Raw genomic sequence first — 25,859 nt, 5'->3', positions numbered from 1 at the left:
ATAGATATGTTTTATTTAGATAATATATTTATTAAAAAGTTATAAAAAAATATATCAAAGTTATGATTTTAACTTTTTTCTTAAAAAAATTCTTACGAATAAAATATAATATTATTATATTATATTTTATATATATATATATATATATATATATATATATATATATTTTAAACTTTCATATATAATGTAACTAGTTTAAACTTTCATATAAATGTGATTAAAGAACAAATTATCCAAACATGTTTTTATAATTTAGGGTTACTTTTAGTTTCTTAATTGATTTTTTAAAAGATATCACACAAATAGTCCAAACCTATTTTTATAACTAGATATTTTATATACAAAAAACCTTTTAAAAAAGTTTTTATGTAGAAAAAATAAGATTTTTATGTGAAAATATCTTTTTTTGTATAAATATGTGTTTATAAAGAAAAAACATATTAGAAACAAATTTTTGAGAAAAAAAGTTGTAAAAAAAACTAAAGTTAGGATGAATTCATAATTAAATTCTAAAATTTGGGCAAAAAGGGTAAATGTTGGACCAAATTTGTAAAAAAAAATTAAATCTGGGCCAAAAGTGTAAATTTTTGACCAAATTTGTAATAAATTTTGAAATCTGGGCCAAAAATGTAATTTTTGAAAGTTTGATGACTTGTTGACCGGGTCAAAGGGTTAAATTGAATATGGTTACCGGTATTTGGGACTTAATTAAATAAAAAAATACATAAGGACTAAATCGATTATGAGACCAATATGTATGGACTTTATTGCAGTTTTCTCTTTTTTTTTTCTCTTGCACTTTCATAGATTAAGTTTTGGTTCATTTAAAAAAAATCATATTTTCTACCTTTAAAACAACTGATTTACAGCAATTTGATAAGTTTTAAACATTTTTAACCAAACTATGAACATATTTAGCTTATAAAAGGGTATTTAAGATTTCATTTTCATTTTCAAACAAAATGATTTATTGATAAGGTTGCAGAAAAACAAAATTTTTTAAAATTATTTGAATTAGTTTTTGTGATAGAAAAAAAATCAATAAGTTGTTTTTAAAAGGAATAATGACTTAAAAGGGTAATATGTTTTTCGATTTGTACACATTTGATCACTGAGTTTTTTTTTGGTCCATATTTACTCTTTAACTTGTTGAACTGTACACATTTAGTCGTTATGACCGGTTAGTATGGGAATAATGATTTAATAGGGTAATATATTTTTTATTTTGTACACATTTAGTCCTTAATGTTTTTGTACATACTTAATCCTTAATATTTTTTTGTTTCAAAATAAATTATTTTTGTTTTTGTACACATTCAATACTTATAAATGTTTTCTTTAGATTTTTCTCATGACATCTTACGTGGGACAATTATTGATAAAGTGTGTGAGGCTGTTGATGTTTATATGTAATGTCTCATTTTCACAACCAAAAAATTTCATTTTTAAATAAGGCAAAACTCCCAAATTATAAATCCATTATTAAGAAAAAAAACGTTTATTCTAAAATACATTTATCGAAAATCAGAGTAATATAAGAAATATGTAATCCTCAATAATGTTGATGAGTGTGTATAGTCATGTATTCGCCTTCCCACGACCAACGATAGAACCTGAAAATATAAACAAATGGGTAAGCACAGAGTTTAGTGAGTTTCCCCCAAAATACCCAACACAACAAACGTATTATCATGCATAACATACCCACACTCATTAGATTGGTATACATTGGCCCAATCAGTCATCGAATTGGAATGCAACATACAACAGGTCCAATTAGTTATCAGACTGGAATACTTAGGGTTTGTTGGCATGACACCTTAATCCAACCACTCTTCTTGAGTCTTCGTGCCTACAACTTATAGCCGGTCCGCACCAGGTATCTTGGCTTACAACATATGACTATCCCACATAAGATGTCATGAGAAAAACCTAAAGAAATAATTCATAAATACTGGATGAATAAAAAACAAAAATGTATTTTGCAATAAAAAAATATTAAGGACTAAATATGTAGTAAAGACTAAATATGTACAAATATATTACCCTATTAAGCCATTTTTACCGGCTAAACTGGAATAGCCGGTCGTAATCACTAAATATATAAAGTTTAACAAGTTGAAGAGGTAAATATAAACAAAAAAAACTCAATGACTATTTAATGTAAACAAATCAATTATCCTTTTAAGTCATTATCCCTATTTAAAAATATGTTTTTCTTGGCTTAAAATTATTTTAAGATAATGTTTTACTTTTAGGACTCAAAAAATGTTCAAAAAAATTACATATTGAAACTTTTTGAAAATTTCTTTTTGAAAGATTAAGAAAAAGTTGTTTTAAAAGACATTTTCTTTTTATCAAACATTTTTTTTTTACTTTTTTTTATTTACTCAATAAGTTGTTTAGAGATGAAATACCAAACCCTCTATCTCATTATTCAAGTATCAATAACTTATTCCAAGTTAAATTTATCCAATATTCAATATATCTAAAAATCCCAATTTTCTCAAAAGCCAAACCTTTGACATCAACCATATATCAATTTCGGTCAACTTTAAAACCTCAGAGCTCTTTCATATGATCTCGAAGTTCCCATGTTCACTTGATTCTCGAGTCTAACATATAATCCAGACTGAAGAAAGATGTGAAGAAGATAGATAGCCAAACAAATTTTGAATCTTTTAGTTTTCTCTCATATGAAATCAGATTAAGTTGATTCTTTCAAATATGTGTTCCTTGTAGTTGTTTTCGTTCACATATCCTTATATAATATATTAAGAGTAATAAATTAACTTATTGCAAAGATTGTATTGCTTCTCATAATCTAAAATGTTTTCATCAACCTTTCAGCTTGCCTTTACAAATTGGATTCGCCTGCTTTTTCTCATTACACAAGTTTAGTTTGATTATGTTGGTGGAATCAAAATAAATATTTTGTTGATACCATGTTAAAAAAATGAATGAAAGAATGAAGATGTGTTCGCCTTTTGCAAAATCAATGACAACTACATTTAATTTTACTTGTTTCTCTTTTTACATTGCTATAAAATTCAAAAAAAATATATTGTGTATCTACTGGAAAAATATAAAAAGTGTGAACAGCATTAAACAGTAACAGTAAGCTTTTAAAAACTAACAGCAAACTGTGTCGCAAAGTCTGTTTTCATCACTATCTGCCCGTCAAACGAGATGCATTATACATTAATTAGGTAAAAGCATTAGATACCATGGGCATTGAATTCACAAAAAGATTGAAATAAAAAAAATAACAAAAAAAACTGTTGCATAATCTCAGCCGAAAGATGGTGATCAATTTAAGTTAATCACAGATAAACATCAGTGTAAAAAATAATAATTTACATCATTGATTACAACAGCTTCGTTTTCGAAACAAGTATGAATAAATGAATGATTTGACAAAAAAAATTATTGGGGATTTGATGAGTGGTTGCAAAAGAGAGATCAGATGGTGATGCATGTATATTATATATCATCATTTGATATTACAGACAAAATGGGTAAATAAATCATCACGTCAATCAATTAGCTAACCACATCATCTCCAAATAATATCATTACAACTAAAAAAATTATGAACTTTGAATAACATTTTGAAATCTATTATGTATAATTGGAGCAGCATGAATCAGATTATGAATATGTCTATCACCATTGAGCAATGCAATGATACAAGGCTCGTAAGACTGGGGCGACAATAACTCTCATCATATTCAGAAAAAAAATCTCAGATTTAGTATGGAAAATAAAAAAAAAATATTCAAAGACGTTTCTGAAATTATTTTATGTTCCGATTCTGAAAATCGAAGATTGAAAAGACGCACAATTTGAAAAATCAGATTATGAATATGTCTATCAGCATCGAGCGACGTAGTTGTACGAAGCTCGTAAGACTGGGGCGACAATAACTCTCATCATATTCAGCCAAAAACGATTTGAATTTGGAAATTATAATTGCAATAGATTAAAAAAAAACTGAGAAGAGAGCTCACGAATCTTTATAAATTGCAACCAACGAGATGATGTGATCTTTGTACAAAGAAGAGCTGCAACCATGAGGATTCATGGAGGAAACGACAGCAATTTATAGCGAATCGAGTAAGGTTTAATCTGTGCCCTGTGATATGTTCGATTTAGGGTTTTGACATTTGAGGATAACTAGCGGCCCAATTAGAAATTGGGCAAAAAATAAAAAAAAAATGAAAATTAAAAAAAAAACTTTGTGGCTGCTGGGATTCGAGCCCAGGTCTCCACGGCCACAACGTGGAATTCTTACCACTAAACTACAGCCACATGATGTGACATAATTCTTAAGATTACCTAACTATAGAATATTATAGCTATATTTAAAATACATTTTTGAGGTAATTTAAAGGCATTCTCTGCCATTTATTAGAGGTATTATTCTGGCAGTAGAGGTATTGTGGCTGTATTACTTCAGATGTAAAAATAAAAGTGTCTTAGAATTTTTTTTAATTAATAAAAATATGTTTAGATGAGTTTTTGAAGTTACCACAGTATTATTTTATAAAAATTTGTTAAAACCACTTTGATATAAACTAAGCATAAAAAAGAGTATATCATCATCCCATCTTATAAGAATCTAATGCATATAAACATTAACCATAAGTTCGTACATTCTCTTTTATACGTTATATTACAACTTTGATTCACAAGCATTTTTGTATGAGCAAGCATGAAAGGAGCGAATTTCCGTAAACATTAAACGATAAATATATTTTAATGTAAATTAATTATACAATACAACAAAGTTATGATAAGCATAAAAATATAGAATTTACATACGATCAATATAACATATATACCAACATTTATGAATTAGGTGACATAGCTATCAATCCCATATATACATCGTCACATATTTTCTAATAACATTTGTTGTAGGTCTACTTCTTGGAAGGTGATGGAGCAAAGAACGGAATTGGGGGGATATTTGGAATTGAAGGAATTGGAGGCAATGTGATTTTGGGTATGTTAGGAGGTAGTGTAGGAATGATTGGTATTGTAGGGAGTGTTGGTATTTGGGGTTGTGCGATAGTCGGGTTAGTAGGCATCTTGGGTTGTGGCATACCTGGGGTGGTAGGGATCTGGGGTTGGAGTTGTGGTATACCTGGGCTGGTGGGTATCTGGGGTTGGGATTGTGGTATACCTGGGTTGGTGGGCATCTGGGGTTGTGGAATGGTTGACATTTGTGGTTAAGGCATCGTTGGTGTTGTTTGCAGTAGGTTGCGTGAAGCGTAACAAAATTGATTGTTTGTGATGCAGATTACTGCAAAGACGAAAATGCAAACGTAACCGGAGGAGGTCATGATTAGGAGTATTTCGATTTGGTTTTAAAATCGCTTTTGAGCTAAATAAACTTTGATATACTTGTTAAGGAGAATGTATATTGGTTTAATGTTATATATAGAGAAGCTATGTGTGGAAAAAGATTTGAAGTAGATAAATGGATTGTAGTTTGTTAAGACTTTTATGTGGTTGATTGGAAACTCTAATAGCAAATGTAAACATTGGACTTAAGAGAGTTGAATTTTGTAATGATCTTCTCATTTACGGGTTTTGTCTGATCTATCTTCAAACGTAAGATTTCCGGTTTTTGCAAATCAAACAAACTAAAGTATTATTTTTTTTTCTTTTTTCTTTAAAAAAATAAAACATCATAACCATATAACATATCATTTTATGAAAAGAAGGCATAGTGAGGTCGATAACTACACCTACTAGAGGAAGAATTATGTGAGGAAAAGTGGGAGCACAAACCAAAACGAATTAAAAATAAAAAAAACCCAAACCGCGAATCCAAATGTACAACTCAGTTTGTTAATGTCCTAAAAAGTTGAGCAACCAAATTACTTAGATTTGAAGGTTTAATCGATTTTGACGAAATCGTAAACATGTTCAACATATATAATTGGCAACCTAACTTTCAATCCATGTCTTCTTGCAACGATGTTGTTTAAACTTCAATCAAAAACTTCATTTTCGGTCAAAGATCTATATCCAAAAGTTTATTTTATTTTATTTATTTATTTTTGCCAATGACAACCTTCACGACTCATGGGATATTGAATGGTGTCGATTTTTTTTCCACATAAGTTCTTAATAATGTTGTTATTGAGGGGTATATTATATACATATTAATTTAGGTGATTTTTAGGAACAATGCATTTTTTGGAGTTCAAAGTTTGGCAACATAAGTTCTTAATAATGTCTTTAGAGTTCAGAGTTTTGCCACACAGTTTGTTGAGATTGCTGGTTTTGGTCCCTTGCTTGCTTCCACCGCCACTGTTAGCCACACAAATATTTACAAATGCTCTCTATCGCCCTTTGATTTATTGGCAAGGTTTAAAGGATAAAGTTGGAAACTTTATCCATCTATGTTATGGTTTGGACCTAGTTGGAGCTTGGTAACTCCTGGATTAGGCTGGAAAATCAGCTTAAGGAATTAAGTCTTGCTGACTGATCATCATGGTGTGGTGGAGCCTCACCACGATGTGGTGGTTAGCCTGAGCATGCCTGTTTTGTCCAATGTTTTAAAAACCGATTTTTTAGTTGAACCGGTATGGTGACCGGTTTTCGGTTCAACCGGTTCGACCGCTGAGTAAACCGGTTTCTATAATTTTCATTTTTTTTTTGTATTTTTCTACACATACATACATACACAAATCAAGAATTTGATGTCCACAAGTGCAAACATTAAAATACACATGAAAATAAGTTGTAGATCAATCTAAATACATTAAAATAACTTATAACCATAAGTTTTACATCAATCCACATGCATTAAAAATAAAATAAAGTCCTAGATTTCATCAAAAAACTTCATAACATTTATCATGTGCTTTTATTCAGAAGAATTTTAATAAATGTGAAAAAATACCAAAGTTTATTATGCAAATGGTTTCAATTCCATGTGTTTTTATTCAGTTTAACCGGTTCAACCGGTTTAATTGAACCGGTTCAACCGAATTTTTGTAAAAACCGGCCGGTTCGATCCGGTTCAGAAATAGACATAAAACCGGTGATCGTTGAACAGCTCCCTTCCCCGGTTTCCGGTCCAACCGGTTCGACCGGACGGTTCAAACCGGTTTTTAAAACATTGGTTTTGTCGTATTGCGACCACGACGTGGCCATGGATGGACATGACGTGGCAGTCAACTAAAGGTTGACTTTGACCCAAGTGTGACTTAAGGGTGTATTGGGTATTTTGATAAGTAGTTGAGCATAAGTGATTGTGATTGTATAGGTGGTTGGTAGAGTCAACATTTGGAGCAGTGATCTGTGTAGCTATTTCTTTAGACTGAGATATGAGTTTTCCTTATTGTACTCGTGGGTCGAAGGCACCAATGCCGACCGACCGACCCACTAAGTTATGTATCGTGGTTATAGGATGGTGACATTCTAGTATATAACTTATTAGTAGATTTGTATGATTATATGTATTTTTTGGTTCTATGTCTATGTTTATCTATTACATATGTCGATAGGTTGGGTTGAGGTAGTCCTGCTTTGTGCTGAAGGCCAAGACACCTGGGGCGGTCTGGATAGGATGTAGGCCCTACGAGGCAGTCCAGTCATGCCGAAGGCCCGTAGAGCGGTCCAGATAGGCTGTAGTCCCTGCGAGGCGGTCCAGTCAGGTCGAAGGATCATATTTGCATGCTATTGTTTGTTATGTTGTGTGATGGTACTTTGGGGGAACTCACTAAGCTTTGTCTTACAATTTTAGTTTATTGTTTCAAGTACTTCAAAGGATCGCGGGAAAGTGAAGGCTTGATCGTGCACATCTTCCTATTTTCATGATATTAGATTTTGGGACACTCTGATATGAATTTACTTTTGAAACAATGGCTTTTCTTATAAAAAAATATGGATAGTGCGTTGTTTTTTTGTGATTTTTGGAGTGTTACATCGAGTATCTTGGCCTACAATACAAAGTTGGTCTACTCTCAACTCTAAACATGATATGTCGACATATATAACAGACAAACAGTTTAATACAACATGCAGCCGACTAAACTAGTCTACTTGCCTAACAACACTTTACAACATAACAACATCTTAACATACAAATGATACATATTGTAATATATGGTATAGTGAGAAAACTCACTTGAACAATCTCGAAGCAGCTAAGTAGGTTGGTTTGCAGATGGCTCAACCTTCATGTATCAACCTATAATATATTATTCTGGTTGCTGACTAATTGAGCATAACAACTAAATATTTAGATCCTTCATTAATTCCAAAAATCCTTTCATGGCTATCAAATAAGGATCAACCAGTCAAGACATTCAGGAGTCATGACCATTTCGGCATATAGTTTTCTCTAAATCTAACAACCAAGCTAACATGTCTATCCTAGACACATCTCATGTATGCAGACCAATCAATACTTTAACTAGACTCAACGACTAATCTAGTACTTCAAATTCATATCAACGATAATGAATATAATAGATAAGAGTAAGTGTAACTAACTCGATTTGACGAAATCTGAATAGTCATGAGCATAAATTTTACACCTACTTTCTTATATCCTTTCGAAACTTTCAGAGCTTTGCTAACTAGATTACAGAATAAGAAGTCGAATCACGAGGGACCGAAATGCTAGAGGGTGAGAGAGAGACTATTTGAAATAGAATGGGGCCATAAATGTGGGAGGCCAAGGCCTCTGTTTATAAGCTGAAAAAGAGAAAGGCATGATGTGCCCTATAGGGATGCGCCACGCTCTACGGTCTGGCCTGACAGTTTATTTTGTGCACGTAATGTTGGTTTTCGTGTATGTAACCTCAACTGTAATTGTCAAGTGCATTAAATGTGGCACCTAGGGGTGAGCATGGTGCGGTTTTTTGCTAAAACCGAACCGAAAACTGCAACTTCGGTTTTTTGAAATTTAGAAACCGCACCGTTCGTTTTTATGCGGTTCGTTTTTTGCGGTTTTTATTGCGGTTCGTTTTTTTAGCGGTTTTTAGTTAGTTTTTTTTGGTTTTCATTTTCCCTTTTTACTAGAATCAAGTAACTCGACGAGTTACTTTGACTCATATTAAGAGTGCTAATCATTTTTTGGAGATGAATCGATAACACCACCTCTTGGTTTGAAAGCAAAATTACATAACTACTCATCCAACATGTTTCTAACGCTTGAACATGATACGAATTTAATATAATATTTGTTTCACATGTACATGCAATAATATCAATTAATGTATTCATAAAAATGATACTATCATCACTAGTACTCTTCACATTTAAATCTTAAAAAAATGTCATAAACATTATTTGTTATTGTAAATACTACTGACTGTATGCTTAAAAATATACAATCATCATCCGATATATAAGATAAATATTTATATTTATAGAAATTTTAATTGTCATAAGTTCTTGGTTCTTACAAATATCAACACTTAATATATATATATATATATATATATATATATATATATATATATTTATATAGAGTTAGGTTCAAATGTTTTCACTATCTATTGTGTGCATGTATGACTGATTCTAGACCAATCATTTTAGTTATTTTAAAAAAGTAATTAATGTATATTAAATGCTGAAGATGTAATTAATATTCATTATATCTTCAACATGTAATATGCATTAATTACTTTCTTAAAATAACTAAATAGATAGTGAAAACAAAATAACCTAACCATATATATATATATATATATATATATATATATATATATATATATAGAGAGAGAGAGAGAGAGAGAGAGAGAGCCAGGTTCAAATGTTTTTAGCAACTATTGTGTGCATGAATGCACCAATAGGAATTTAAGAATAATTTAATCATTAAATAAATTAAAAAGGGTAAATTAGTAAATCATGACTCTAAAATTATGGTAATTGAGATAAATGGGGGATTTGATTTTAAAATTACCAAAATAAAAGGAGGAAGAACGACTATCTTCTGATCCGCTTCTTCACAATCCAACCCTAAATCACGAAAGTTATCGGCATTTCTTCCTCACACAACAACCGATTCTTGAAGCAGACCTCTCTTCCTCTTTAAAATGTTTCTGTTTGCATGCATATTGGTTTTTAACATATTTTTGATGATTTCTTTGTCTATTTATAAGGATCATGGTCTTTGTTGATACATACCTAGCACCCATATTATTATTCTAACTTCATTAATTGTTTTAGATGGATTTTGGCTTGTTTGATGAAAATGCATAACAAGTGTTTGTTGAAATGCTTGAAAGAGAATCTAAAGAATTTAACCTTGTGGTATGCATTCTGTCAGAATTACTAGCAACGCATGTTTTATGTAATTGTTTCAAAAGATAATTAATTTGTCTATGTATTGTTTTGGTTCAATTTGTGATTTTGAATTCCAATTTACATGAAATTTATTGATCTTTGATTAAGTTTTTTGAGTTGGGTTTTTGTAATTTTTTATTTTTTTTCAGAAATTCAAAGACACCATTCTTTGATGGCAGAGAACTTGTAGCTGGAAGTATTGATGATTCAATCTATGTTTATGATGTTGAAGCAAACATTTATCCTGATCATAGATTTGATGTTGAAGCAAACTGACTTTTCCTTATGTTTATGATGTTGAAGCAAATAGACATATGGACTGATCATAGCTTTGACCTTGTTTACCTTTTTATAATATTTCCATTCTGAAAGAATAGTTTATTATATAAGAATATTATTGCTTTATTCTGATAGAATTTGTAGTTAATTAATTACATGTTTAATGTGCAGTTGTTACAAGTGTATCACTACAAAGTATTTGTCAATGAATTTGTGGTATAAATGGCTTGAAGACCTGATGGGAAAGACTCCTTATATAAAATCATTCTCATGCAATACAATTCTGACAGAATGTCAATGTCACAAAATGTCAATCTCATAGAATGCTAGCATATTTTGAATTGGCTTAGAGGTCAAACATACACAAGACATCTAGAATGTTGTTATTTTTTAAGAATTATACTTGTTATTCTTTCAGAATGTTTGTTATAATTCAATGAATCACAATCGTACAATGTAATTATTTGGTATATTATTAGTTCAAGTATCGATTTTGTGTATTCTTTCATAATATATTTACTAGTTTATGGTTGACATTCTGTCATTCTGACAGAACAAAATCGAAAAATATGTTTACTACTTTATAGTTAAAATTCTATCATTCTGACAGAATAAAAATCGGATTTTTAATTTTAAATTAATTTAAAATATCTAGATCTTTAAAAATAAAGGAATTAATTATCCCTAAAAATCCGAAAATTTCTTTTTTTTAATATAGGTTAATTGACTAGAATGCTCTTATGCTCAAATTTGTGTGATTATATGGTACATGTTATCCTATTCTACTATCATAGACCCTCAGATCATGATCTTTGATTATATTCCATCCAATGGTCCAGATCTGTGCATTCTAGCACACAATAGTTACTAAAAACAAAATAACCTAACCCTATATATATATATATATATATATATATATATATATATATATATATATATATATATATATATATATATATCTTACTAACTTATAAAAGAAATCCTATTATTTCTATAAATAGATCCAATAAAATAATAATATCTTTTTAAGACGTTCAAGTCTTTAAGCTTAAAGTACAACCAACCCTTAATATAATAATATTATCTATATACTCTTTGAATCTAGAATTTTATGAGGTCTAACTAATAATGTTTTAAGTACTATTGTTTATACATAGTGAAATTTATATCCTGTGATTTTTTACTGAAAATGGGGAGATTCATTCAAATCTTTTTGACTTTTCAATCCAAAACGTAGCTTAGGTCAACACTGGAAAAAGGGCGGACTTGCTCAATTAAACTCTAAAACAGATTTTGATTTTTTTTTGAAATTAGAGCTACTCATTTTCACAGCCCTATCCTGTAAATTACATATTTCATGCGTGATTGAGGAGAATGAATTAGAAATTTGAAAAATCTCTATATTTTCCCCTTATCTCGGCCACCCCTCTCCTACAAATTAGAAATTTAGGTATTTCCATCATCTAATTTCTCTATGCTCCCTCTCTCTCTCACTCATTCTCTCTCTTAAAGCTTCATGCTTTTGTTGGTTCAAAGATGGTGGCTGTTGAAACAATGTTTTCTAGCTCTAAGACCTCCCTGTGCACTGCCCACGAACACCAAACGCCACTATTCCAACTTCAACTAGGCACGACTTCAGCTGCCTTCAGCATATGTTATATGTCGCCGATTCTCCTCTATAAAAACCCTAGACACCGCCTTCATCAAATCTCCGAGAACAAATAGGAACGAACCGCAGGTGCGATTTAAACCCTTAAAATCGTTATTTTTTTGGCTTCTTGGTTCTTATTTTTGTTTATGTGCATATAATTTTTTACTAGGTCTGATATTTTGAGTCCCAAAGTTAAGAAATTGATGTATTGAGTGATTGGAAAGGTCCCCGATCACAAATCTTCATATTTTATCAAGCTTTTTGTCTAGGAGCTGTTAGTATACATGGATGTAAAACCGAACACATAATGTATATACATTTTTAATGTGATTGTGTTTGTGCTCTTATCTCATCTCCTTTGTATGATTCAAATGTTGCATATTTTATCCTCTCATCCAAAAACAACAAGTTGTTCTCGAGTTTTAACATTTGAAAGGTAACACTAGATTTTGTAATGTAAACAAGTTTTGTTGGCTTATGGTTGTTTATCTCTGTTGTGATTGTAATATCATGTTCTGTGATTTCTTAATGTTATTTTTTTTTTATCTTTTATCATAATTTTTTGATTTTGAGTTTTTTTTGTTGCAGAATAAACTTCTCTCTCACAATATGTAACATACTCTTCTATTGCAGATTCTGAATAAAGAATCTCCAAAGTTGCTTAGATGAAAGTTATGGATGGTAAACTATTTTTTTTGAAGGCTATAATGTGTTTTTTTGGTTGATTTATTTAATCTTAGTTTTGTATGTTGTAGAATTTTGATTACTTTATGCATCCTTTCAGTAATTTTCTTGATAATCATTATTCTTTATTCAAGAAGGATGCCCCGCTCAAACATTGCTGATACTAGATTATGAATAATCTTGCCCAAGCTAGATTTACTATTTTGCCCCAGTTTTTTGGTTATCGTTTGCTCTCATACACCGATTTATAGTTCATGTTGTTGAAAGGAACACCTTTACCGGGGGATAGCCACTCTTGATGCATAGTTATATAGATGACCTGATCAACTTATCAACTCCCATATTTTCATCATATATATTTTTAATTTGTGGTACAACTCTTACACCATTCCTCAAAGCACCACCAGTTTTCTCACCATCTCATGCATTCGATCCAGTTTTCTAAATTGCACTTTGGTGATTAATGTTAATAAATGTGCTCTTAATTGATCATTACTACTTTTTGCAGGTTAATATATTAGCCACATTTACAAAAACACTCATGTCACTGTTGATTAATATTTTGATTTAACTAATAGCGAAAAAATCAATATTCAGGGAACATGAACAAAACGCCATCTCCTTCCATCAACAATTTGCAAAAATAACGGGGAAGAACAAAGTGTATGTATATTTAAAATTTTAATATACGCATGATGTATATGCATTTCTTAAAGTAGAACAATTCAATGCATGAGCCATTCAATATTGGTTGTGACCGGTCTTATAACTAAATGAGTATATGCATTTTGTTTTTATATTTTACATCTTTTTACTGCGTGGTATATAACACATGATTTTACATTAATGACCGATGGAGATACCACACCCCATACGTATTTACATATGATGAAATCCCAGTGAAGACCCCTTTTCAAACTAATCTGAAATTTACCTATTATAGTATTTTGTTATGAAATTATCTTTTTTTATTAAGTGAAGAATTTGTATCGACCGTTTGAAAGATCAAAATGTGAGAACTGAGGTTTCACATGAGAACTGTAGATTAGAAAGTATTTCATGTAAGTCTATGTGTATGTCTGTTGTTTGCTATAATAAGAAGGGATACATTCATGCTCACAATTCATTATTTTGACAATCTCTTGCATACTATCTCTTGATACTTGACTCTATATTTTTCATATTAAATACTAACCATATCATTGGTAAAATGACCAGATGAATATGGTTTCTATGCTAAATATTATTAAGGTTAATTTATCTCTAATTTTACAAAAAAAGATAAAAATATAATATTGAATTTTGAAAAGTTAATTCATTGTTGATATAAAAAGGGATATTTTGTATGTCTGATTTATGAATTTTATTTTTAACGTATAATCAAATGGTTTAGATCTAACGAAGAATTTACGTTTTTGACATCTTTCAAAAAGTAAATTAATTTGGACAAAAGTAATATTTACCGTAAAGAAAAAAAAGACCGGTCATCGAAACTAACCACCGCTCGAAAATTATTTACCAAAATGAAACAACAGCCGGTCGGAAATAACTTACCACAAAAGGCTATCCATAGAACATAAATTGGTTTACATTTTCCAAAACTAATGTAATTGGAGCCTAAAACTCATAGTCGCCCGTTGCATTGCGTGTGTGTGTGTTTTAAATGTCATGTTTTATAGAGGAAACTATTTGCCGATGAATTGTATGTTTATTGTAACGTCATATGTTTTCGAGAATATAATCACCGATAGGTAACTATTATCCAAAAAAACCCATTCACATCACCCACATTCAATCTCCTCCGCTGAATTGAAACTAATCATTGTCTGCTAACTAATTGCCGAAAAAAACTATTCGCTGCCCGCAGCTTTGCGCGGGTAAACGACTAGTATATGTGTATATATATATATATATATATATATATATATATATATATATATATATATATATATATATATATATATAGAGAGAGAGAGAGAGAGAGTTAGGTTCAAATGTTTTTACTCTCTATTGTGTGCTTGTAGGATTGATTCTGGACCAATCATTTTAGTTATTTTAAGAAAAATAATTAATTAATATTAAATGTTGAAAGTGTAATTAATGTTCATTATATCTTTAACATGTAATATGCATTAATTACTTTCTGAGCCTTGTACACTTAAGGAATAAGTTTCGGGGTTAATCGGCTGAAGTTTTAGCTCAAAGAAATGACCTTAAACACTCATGCAAGGAGTTCACGGCCAACACATGGGAGTTTACGGTCGTAAAATCCATGTGGGCCGTAAACTCTTGCTTATATGATGAAGAGGTGGCCATTTGTTCATTCCTTCCTTCCATTTGGCCCAAATCCTCTCAAGTATCATCCCGATCTTTGTCCCCGATCTTCAAACCTCGTAAGCTTATTGTCTTAACTAGTTGATATCTTGCATGAACTACTAATCTTACATGATTTCATCCGTGAAATCATTCCATTTTGTAGATCTTCAAGTTTCACCAAGAACACCAAGAACACACACTAGTGTTCTTGGCCAAAATCGACCATTCGAGCTCGTAGATTGTAAGTACTCTTGATCCAACTCATTGTACACTAATTTTAGCATATTTAGACCTTAGTAAGCCTTGGTTAGTGACATAGCACCTTACACCATTGACCTAAGGACCAAAATTCACGAAATGGTACTCCTTAACATGAGTTTACGGCCGTAAACTCATGGGGGAGTGGTCCCAGGGCCGTGAACACCAAACAAGGTCATTTAAGACCTTAAACCCACCCAAACACTTGTTTAAAGCTTTGGAGCACTTAACCACTTAAGCCCTTAGAGTTTTAAGCCCCTTTTGGTGACCAAATGAGAGTTTACGGCCAGGAGTAAACTCCCCTGGGCCGTAAACTCCAACAAACATGGTCATTGGACCATAAACTCCCGTATGAGGCTTTGCACTCCTTTGTTGCAACCCGATAGCCTCCTAGCACTTGACCAAAGTGTTTTCCTCGCAATAGGATGTTTATACATGTTTAATTAGTGTTAAAATCACTAATTGTTTATATACATATGTCTTCATATGTAATTAGGATCATTGTGTGTGTCTAAGTCTTCACTTGACACCAAACACTTGTCCGACACTTCCTTCCGATCCGCTCACTGCAGGTGAGTTCATACCCCTTGAATTAACCTTTTAAATGTTTTTAAATGTTTATAAATGCTTTATGGGGGGAATACAAGTTGAATCATGTTTAGTAATTATATCAATCACATGTGATTAATAATTAACATGCAAATGGCTTTACTTTACGTTAACTGTTTTACCAATCAAATTTCTTCAAATGTTTATCTTAAACATTTTTAAGTGTTTAAAACACTTTATTAAACTGTTTATTAAACACTGTAGGTTTCATTTCAAACCCTGTTACATTTGCGTTTCAAACAAAGGTTCCTTTATACTTAAACTGTTTTTATCAAACGAATACTTTCAAACCGTTTTATAAACTGACATCAAGTTGATCTTTTCTTAGGTATTAATCTTTTTCAAAGGTTTTACAAAACTCCTTTTATGCTTTTATATTGTCAAATGCATGCCTGTAACGCCCGCGTTTCCAGGCTAGGCATTATCTTTGATGTAATAGTCTAGGTTGACCTTTGTAACCCGTTTTGAAATAATAGAAGTATATTATTTGAGTATTATGTGTTTTGTGCTTAATTGCTTAATTATGTGGTTTGATTAATTAAGAATAAAAATAAGCGTCAAAATTAAAGTATTAGATATGCTCGGATAATGTTGTAGTAGTTGAAACGAGGTTTCCAAATATATATAGAACGCCCAAATCTGACTTCGTATGAGGAAGTTATGAGTTATTGAAGTTTCGACTTAGCGGTATGCAGCTCGAAATACTCGATTTGAGATCGAGTGGTTTTTAGTCGAATCGATCTAAACGAGAATCAAAGATCTCGTTGTTGGTATCGAAACGATGAAAAGTTAGGCGAGAACGGACGTCAAACGAAGAAGTTATGAATTTATAACGAAGTTTTTCTGTCCCGGCCTACTAAAAATAATTAATAAAAATAAATTCAAAATTAGCCGACGGGGTCTAAACGAAAGTTGTAGAGCGTAGTCTCACCTACGCGTAGATATAAAGAACGTCAAAAACGGAGTTCGTATGAAGAAGATATGAATTTCTGAAGTTTATTAAATAATTTGTATTTAAATTTAATCTTTAATTCGGATGTATATCCGAAGGAGTCACCGATCTGATCCGAAGTACGCCCAGCGTACCGCGAAGCGTGACGCACCTCGCACTCAAGTTCTTCGGATACGTAAGCAATGACGATTCGGACGCGTACGCCCCGCGTACTGCTGTACGCCCAGCGTACTCCGAGGCTCCAGCCTCCTATAAATAGGATGCGAGGGCAGCTGGCTCATTTGCTCTTTTTCTCTCTTCTCTCTCCCGTTTTGCATCGTTTTGCATGCCAGAAGTACCCCGAAGCCCCGATATCATTCCCGAGCCCTGAAGCAAGTCCCGAGGTCCCGAAGATCCCGAGAAGTAAGATTCCCGAGTCGAAGCTCTGCCCGCGAGGAGTCCGGTTTTTGTGAAGATCTTCCAGATCTGCCGAAGAATACTACTTCTACAAGCCGTAGTGTTGTCCGATCATCTTCTGATCAAGTGAGTGTGTAGTTACTTTCTTCTAACGCATAATTATGAAGTATTTTATACGAAATACGTGTTATGTGTATAATTTTGTTGTTATGTGCGTGAATGTATATTCACTTTCTTCTATATCATAGATCTTATTTACTTTCTATGAAATACGTGTTATGTGGGTGTGCCTCATCTGTTATGTGGAATATGTATTGAATGAAAATGCTATACAGGTTTTAAACTATGTATGAAAATATATATTTTTATCTACTAATATGTTGGGTAGAACATGGGTAGATAGTTGGTGCGTAATAAACAGATGAGAGGCCTCGATGTTGTTGTTGTTGATCTAGTTATTCAGCGGAGTATGGATAACGACCACAGACTCTTTCTAGACAGTCCTGTGGAACGCTAGCAGGTTCATAACCTGTAGGTGTTGTGAACGATGTGTTCACCGGTGTATTCTATCCCCCTCATGGTTGCCTTTAGGATATCTATTGTTGAGGAAACCCCTTAGGAGTAATGTCCGTCCCGATGAAAATCCTAGATTAGGTCCCTTGAGATAGATGTTGTTTTAGGGACGTAAAGTGAGGATAACGGGAATGGGTAATCGGGATATTGTTGGTTGGTGAAATTAAATATAATTATTTATTGTGGGTTGAAAACCCTATATGCTCACCAGGCTCCCAAGCCTGACCCACTCAGTTTTATTTGTATTACAGGAAGTGGCGCAAGGGCGTAAGATGGATGAATCATCGAGTTGTTTTGTTTACAAGTCTGTATATGTATATATTTGTTGAATGACTTGTAATGTTATCGTTTATGCTTTATGATCTGTATCGGAACATGACATCCCGAGTTTTGATTATATAATGAAAATGCATCTCTTGATGAAATGCTTTGATAAATATTATTTTATCATGTTTTGTTTTGGGAACAAATTCCGCAACACTTTTAAATCAAAAGGATTTACTATGAAATTATTTTAAAAAGCATAAATGAAATCGGCCTTTTCTGGCCGTGATTTTGGGGATGTCACAGTTGGTATCAGAGTACTAGTTTAAGCGAACTAGGAATTTGTAGGATTTCTAGACTTAAACTTAGAATGCTAAGTGGAAATTTGAGTTAAGTGTCTGTTGGATTTTAGACACGAGCACTAGTTTATTTTAGGAACGTTGCCTAAAATGCTTTTATGTGCTAAATGTTATATGTTGCCATATATGATATTTTATTTGTTCGGATCTACGGTTTGTTGCCGACCAGATCTGGAAACCTTATGTGTGTAGGATTCTAAGCGTATGTCTACGGTATTAGAACTAGCATGTAAAAGTTTCGGGGTAATTAGGATGATTTGAATATCTATCGTGAATGAGGATCTAATTTCACCTTATTCGGTGTATAGATCAAAAATGGTGAGAACAAGGAGTGGCGTTGGAAACGCGGATGAAAACAAAAATCAACCGCTAGTGATTGAACAAATATCTGTTGTAGCAGCAGCACCAGAACCAATAACAATGGTTGGGGTGCAAGCCATGATTCGGGCTATGTTAGCCGAACAAAGGTATGAGATGCGACAGATGTTGGATGATAATAGGGACGAACCTATCATACCTATTGAGGAACCCGAATTGATTCCCGAGCAATCGGAGGAAGGGAACAATAGTCGCATTATGAGTCAAGTTGGGACTCAAGGAGAACGAAGGAACGATACGGAAAGGAGAAACAACAAGGATGGGCGAATGTACAAGAACTTCTTGGGCGCCAAGCCGCCAAGTCTTTCTGGAAGCCCAAAGCCTGTGGAGATAATGGATTGGATCTCCGAAATGGAGATGGTATTTGAAAGTTGCGACTGTAGCAACAAACAGAAGAATGTCTTTGCAGTCAGACAACTGAAGACTGGAGTCTTGAGTTGGTGGAAGTTGTTGGCAGATACTATGCCACGAGGGGAAGCCCTGAAAATGTCATGGGAGGAGTTCTTGGAACAACTAAGGGTGCAGTATTGTTCAGAGATAGATCTGATTGATCTGAACAATGAGTTCCAAAACTTGAAGAAGGGGAGGATGAGCATAGATGACTATGCTACTGCATTCACTGAGAAAATGAAGTTATTTCCGTACCTAGTGCCAACGGAACTCTCCAAGATTGAGAGGTTTGCTAATGGACTGCCTGCCGACTTTGGTCCGACAGTCAAGATGGCAACTACTCTGAAAATAGCTGTTCGTGCATCTAAGAATGTGGAGGCCCAACAGAAGGAAAAGGGTCTGGAAAGGATAGATGTTGGTGAAAAGAGGAAGTTCGATGGAACTTCAAGGTCCAACAAGAAAAACAAGTTCTCGAAGTCTGGTTCGAGGGGAGGTGGAGGCGAAGCCAAGTGGTGCAACAAATGTAAGAAGAAGCATCATGGAAAATGTGAGGTAGCGGCCACATGCTACAAATGTGGAAAGCCAGGGCACTATGCAAATGAATGCACCCTCTCTAAGAAGGTTTGCTATGGTTGTGGTGAGGAGGGACACATGTCGAGGGACTACCCGAAGAAGAAGGAGGCAGCTAGACCCAACATTCCGCCAAAGCCAAAGGCGAGAGCATTCTAGATGACACTGGAAGCTGCTAAAGATGAAGCTGATGTCGCTTTAGGTACCTTTCTCGTAAACACATTGCTTGCCCAAATTTTATTTGATTCTGGAGCCAACTACTCCTTTATATCGCATGAATTTGGTAGAAAGCTAGCTTTGCCTGTTGATAGACTAGATAGTGCCTTATTAGTCGAAGTTGCTAGTGGCAAGTTTGTACCTGTTAGCCATCGTATGAAAAACATCTTAATTGATCTGAATGGGAATAAGTTCCGCGAGGAATTATTGCCTATATAACTTAATGGTTTCGACATCGTGCTTGGAATGGATTGGCTTAGCGCCAATGATGCCGAAATTTTATGCAAGAAGAAAATAGTGAAAGTGAACCCGCCTGGGAAGGAATCGTTTATGGTGTACGGAGATAAACGCAGAGTAAATTCTGGAATCATTTCTCTAATGAAAGCCATAAAATATTTGACCAAGGGGTGTACATCATACTTAGCATTCGTGATCGATGCTAAGAAGGAAAAGAAGGTGATGCAGAATATTCCCGTTGTGTGTGATTATCCGGAAGTATTTCCTGAAGATCTTCCTGGATTACCACCCGACCGGCAAGTAGAATTTCGTATCGACTTGTTGCCCGGAACAACGCCAATTGCAAAAGAACCTTATCGATTAGCACCGACGGAGATGAAGGAGCTGATGATGCAACTTCAGGAGTTATTGGACAAAGGTTTCATAAGACCTAGTTCATCACCCTGAGGAGCTCCGGTGTTATTTGTGAAGAAGAAAGATGGAAGTATGAGAATGTGCATTGATTACCGAGAGCTGAATAAGGCAACAATAAAGAATAGATATCCGTTGCCGAGGATTGATGACCTGTTCGATCAACTACAAGGTTCAAGTTATTTTTCAAAGATCGACCTAAGGTCAGGATATCATCAGCTGAAAGTAAGAGAGCAGGATATAGAGAAGACTGCATTCAGAACCCGATATGGAGACTACGAGTTTTTGGTTATGTTGTTTGGATTAACCAATGCTCCAGCAGCATTCATGGATTTAATGAATAGAGTTTGTAATCCGTTCCTAGATAAATCTTGATGGGTTTTGGTCATAAGACATCCTATGTGCTCATACAAACCCTAATGCTTGGATCTAGGTTTCTCTATTGTACATGCATTGAATCCAAGACTATAAACCCTAATTCTAGCATATGGAAATCAATATTAACATATAATTAGGTTTATGATATTACCTTGATTGTTATGTAGCAATAACAATCCCAATTCCTCCTTGAATTGACTTTGGAATGCTTAGAGTCACAAGTGTCACTCCTCTAATGGCTTACAAACACCAAGAGCAAATGGAGAAGGTATAAAGAGAGAGGATAGAGGTAGGAATTCGTCCTTAGGACTTCTTGGGAAGGCTTAGACAAATTCATGAGCCTTAGGGGGTTTATATAGGTGTAAAGAGTAGGGTTTTAGTCCTTATCCTTATCTAGTTGCTTGCCCACCAAGCAACCATAAGATAAGTCTTAGAAACCCTTATCCTAGTCGAATTCTAAGGCATTATCTCCTTAAATTCGTTCACCCTATATTTAAGATAATCCTTACCTTATTTTGTAACCATCACATAATTACAATTCAGCCCCTCTAGTTTAATTAATTACACTTGATCACAAAATTAATTCTTAATTAATTATTGACCAATATTAATTAAACAAATATGATTTCTCCTTTAATATATTATTCTTATAACATATTAATAAATCATAATAACCTCTCTCTCTGTTTATTTCTCCAATCAAGTTGCTTTGGTGAAGGCAACCCAAAAGGACCATGCACCATCGGGTCAAGTACATACCAAAATAGTTATGGACTTAGACACTAATCCAAGAGTCTCCCACTTGGATAAGTCTAACAACTATTCTGCGTATGACTTCAGATCCCGATCTGCAATCGTAGCTTTCCAAAGCCACTGTCAACTCTGATCATATAAAGTACGCGTGTCCTTAGATAAGGGATCATATATTCCTCCATTCTAGATATCATATGAGACATGATTTCAAATCATTCTCTTTATACTACTTTTCGATTTCTGATTTATGACGACAGACTAATTGAACAAATCAAATTAGCCCTAGCCCGGCCGAGCATTTACGTTTGTCATCACTAAACCATTGAGGGGCCCAAAGATATCGCTTTTATTCTACTTTGAATAAAAGGAATGGATAAACTTTGATACAATGCTTGCTTGCACTTACTAACCAAATCACACACAACAATATATTTTATAACACCAAGTTACTAGTGCGTTTACATATTATCAATGTGCAACCGATTTGCAAGATACAACTCACACATCTCAGTTTCAATAATATAAGATGTTATCGTCTCACCAATCACTCGTGATACAATCCATGGAGTGATCCAAGTGAGCGTGGGTTTAATCCAATGCTCAAATCATATTCATAAGCACTCATGAACGTTGCAGCAAACATTTGCTTATGTCTAATACTCTTTTAGACAATCCACACACCAATTCACGACAGTCTTCATTCATATCTACTTCCAACATATGAACAACTGTGGCCCGTTTGAATAATTCGATTATTCTTAATAAACTCAATTATTTTGGAAGTCAAAACATGCAAATGTGAAACACAAGAATAATACTAATCCCATATGGCCTCAACCCTTTGAGCATAAATAAAACACCTTTTATTTATCACCATATCGATTACTCATTATTTGTTGTTTCGGTTAATCAACTTCTTACTTGAATTACAACACTTGTACCATGCTCCTAGCATGCACACAATGTTTACCTATGGTTCTTTCTTTGTGAAATAGATCATATTGAACACATTTCCAATCATTCTCATTTCACAACTCCAAATCCTTTTCCATAAGTTAAAGAATATCAAATTCTTGCTACTTATAGAATATGCTAGATTCTAACATTTTATGCAATGATCTCTTTTGTAATGTCACTGCACCAAAGTCACAAAGACTATTGCCAATGATATTACAAAGTCTTCTATCGGAGATTGTCACAAGACAATTCCTTAGATATGATGTCTCTCACTCAAAGTACATTACTTTAAACATCCTTTTGCATAAGAGTTTCCAATCTAGACATAGATTTTCAATATTCAATTCCCTAATATGGACACGCTTCCATATTTTCCATATGACAACTCATTCTTAATAGAATCTTATCTATTCGTAATGATGTCAATATGGTCCATCCGATATGGAAACATTTCCATAATTTACATATGACAACTCATCCTTAATAGAATCTTTTCTATTCATAATAAAGTCGATATGGTCCATCCAATACCATGCTTCCAACTACTCACAAGCGACCAATCCTCGTCGAACTTTGGATTTTCCTTTGATAGTTATTTAATTATTTTAGCCAAAACCAATTCTTGTCCTTCTTCCTTCTAAATGCGCTAGACATTTGGAAAATTTTATAATGGTCAAACATTAAAGCATTTGCAATCGATCCTATACCCGAAGCGTATGGGACACGACGCATAATGTTTTATTTGCTATGTTCTCAAAATTCGAATTGTGAAGAGGAATGCCGTAATCATAATCGAAATTTTAAGAACACACTATGTACCTTTGACTAAATTTATTAACATTTCTCAACCTAAACCTTTAGATTTGAAATGAAGCATAATATTCTCTCCCTTAATTATAGCAAAACAACTTTATAACCCTTACTACTTTGCAAGGTATAACTCTTGTTTTCTATAATTAATATTGCCATCTTGCAATACGTGCCTTAATAATCAAACAATCATAACATTTATGCTCCCACTATCATGATGATTATTATAAAACATAACATTTATGCTCCCACTAGCTTCGACATGTATTCATAAACATCTTAACTTTCAAAAAAACAATGCTTATTGAATTTCTTAAGTCCATGTTTCTAATGCTTAATGCTTTGATAATCTTTTATCAAGGCTTCTTGAACTTATACACCTTTGCCTTCGATAGTTCATATGTGTGTCTAAACAATTAAGACTAATTGCCAAACCTCATAATTCAAATTATGGAAAGGGATACCGTAACCATAATCAAATTCGAGAATGCAATTTTACAATCACTATCTTCTTAAAATCTTTCTTAGTGAAAGCATTTCCTCACAATCATTTTCATGAAGGAGGAAATCTTATGACACTTAGATTTAAACGGTGTATGTGTTCCTATCCATGTGAATTTGTTAAAACCAAAGTTTACGACAAATTCAAACTCATATGGACCGAACTTTCTTAATCTTGATTTCTTGCCTTATGGTAGCACAACTGCCCACCATGTCTTCCAAGTAGTTAAGCAGCTCACCCTTTCCTATCAATGTACCTTTCATTGATTAAGGTGCTTTGCCTTTTATGCGTTCAAAATGAGAACTCATAGAACTCACATGCATAATTAACTCAATTGGAACAGCACAGAAACAAAATAATGTCAACACGATAGGTTGTAAACCTCAACTCGTGTGCTAGTGATGATCGATAAGGTTTATCTGATTTGTTCTTGAAACCTTTCAAGACCATTAAGACTCCCACTGACTCCTTGACATATAATTCTCTTGTCAAAACATTTCTTGACAAATAAATATTCAAGAGTTAGTGTAGCTTTTATCAAAACTCTTCATAAATTGGTCATATTTGGTCTTTGTCTTATCCAAGACATCACAACTTTCCACATTTGATGAATGTTATAAACCTTCTTAATACTTTTCACTCATTGTCACAATCTTAACTTTAAGACTTGTTTTCGGAACGAAGTATGATTGAATTCTTGATTTAACCATTTCTTCAAATCTTGATTCCTCTTCTTATACATACAATTGTACTAAGACTCACTTAGAGGATCAATTGAGATATGGTTCTTAATCATTAAGACCTATCATAAAGCATAAAAGGTACTCTCCCTTCTTCTTAGAATGGAGAAACTTTTATCTTTTTGCCTACTCGATTCTTCTTATTTGTTCTACTATTGATTTAAACCTTTTTCAATCAATCTACAATTACACTTAATCTTGTAAGTATAACCTCCTTTAGTAAATCATGACGAATATCTTTGTTACTCTTATGGTGGACTTGATCAACACGCAACTTTGTGTATTCGATCTCCAATCCTTCACTTGACACTTTGTCAATGAATTAGTCTAATTTCCAAATATGAAATTTCTCATTCATCGTGCAACCAAGTTGCATGATTCCAAGTTTCTGTCCAATTGAAACTTGGGCGATGAGAAACTCTCCCTATTTGGTAAATTCTCGAATTTTCCATAAACACCATAAATAAGAATCATATCCATTTGTTGTAGATATATTCAAACACCAATTTTCATAACGATTTCATTGCAAGGAAATAAACAAATAAATAAATAAGTCAAACGAAAATTTATTTTATTTATAAAAGCAGCGGAAAACATTTGTCCTTACAATGCAAAATCCATTGAAAACTATGTATTTCAAAAGAAAATTTTCTAACAACTCTATCATAACTATCTAAGCTCAAAATCTAATCTTCAAGTCCATGCGATCAAGATCCATTCCTTGTGATTAGATTCATCTTGCTCTTTCACCAAGCTTCATTTCTTTTCACCGATCCTGTAAAACATTCAAATGCAATCTTATTACATTATGTATTAAGAATTAGTGAATAGGAACTTAATGGAGTTAGTGGATTTTACC

General features: G+C 33.1%; 1 long non-coding RNA gene and 5 other non-coding genes across 7 annotated transcripts; all 6 read right to left on the bottom strand.

Annotated features, from left to right (window-relative positions):
* Window positions 1-1,457: 1,457 nt before the first annotated feature.
* LOC111884740 (uncharacterized) lies at window positions 1,458-4,192 on the bottom strand. Of its 2 annotated transcripts, XR_002847880.3 has the most exons (3): window positions 2,520-4,174; window positions 1,705-1,932; window positions 1,458-1,613 (listed from the first exon to the last, which is right to left on the bottom strand). It is a non-coding gene; the product is annotated as an uncharacterized LOC111884740 (long non-coding RNA). The 2 variants fall into 2 exon arrangements; XR_006184751.1 differs by having other exon boundaries at window positions 1,705-4,192.
* Window positions 3,285-3,373, bottom strand: LOC111884782 (small nucleolar RNA Z196/R39/R59 family). The gene has a single exon (XR_002847892.1). It is a non-coding gene; the product is annotated as a small nucleolar RNA Z196/R39/R59 family (small nucleolar RNA).
* LOC111884781 (small nucleolar RNA Z195/SNORD33/SNORD32 family) lies at window positions 3,457-3,541 on the bottom strand. Its single transcript, XR_002847891.1, has one exon. It is a non-coding gene; the product is annotated as a small nucleolar RNA Z195/SNORD33/SNORD32 family (small nucleolar RNA).
* LOC111884786 (small nucleolar RNA U31b) lies at window positions 3,644-3,733 on the bottom strand. Its single transcript, XR_002847895.1, has one exon. It is a non-coding gene; the product is annotated as a small nucleolar RNA U31b (small nucleolar RNA).
* Window positions 3,851-3,940, bottom strand: LOC111884788 (small nucleolar RNA U31b). The gene has a single exon (XR_002847897.1). It is a non-coding gene; the product is annotated as a small nucleolar RNA U31b (small nucleolar RNA).
* Window positions 4,193-4,239: 47 nt separating the features above from the next.
* Window positions 4,240-4,311, bottom strand: TRNAH-GUG (transfer RNA histidin (anticodon GUG)). Its single transcript has one exon. It is a non-coding gene; the product is annotated as a tRNA-His (tRNA).
* Window positions 4,312-25,859: the final 21,548 nt, after the last annotated feature.

The sequence above is a fragment of the Lactuca sativa genome, chromosome 7 (assembly GCF_002870075.4).
Source record: "Lactuca sativa cultivar Salinas chromosome 7, Lsat_Salinas_v11, whole genome shotgun sequence".
Classification (NCBI taxonomy): Eukaryota; Viridiplantae; Streptophyta; class Magnoliopsida; order Asterales; family Asteraceae; genus Lactuca; species Lactuca sativa.
Note: the sequence above shows the minus strand (reverse complement) of the source record. Positions and strands in the feature narration are given on the sequence as shown.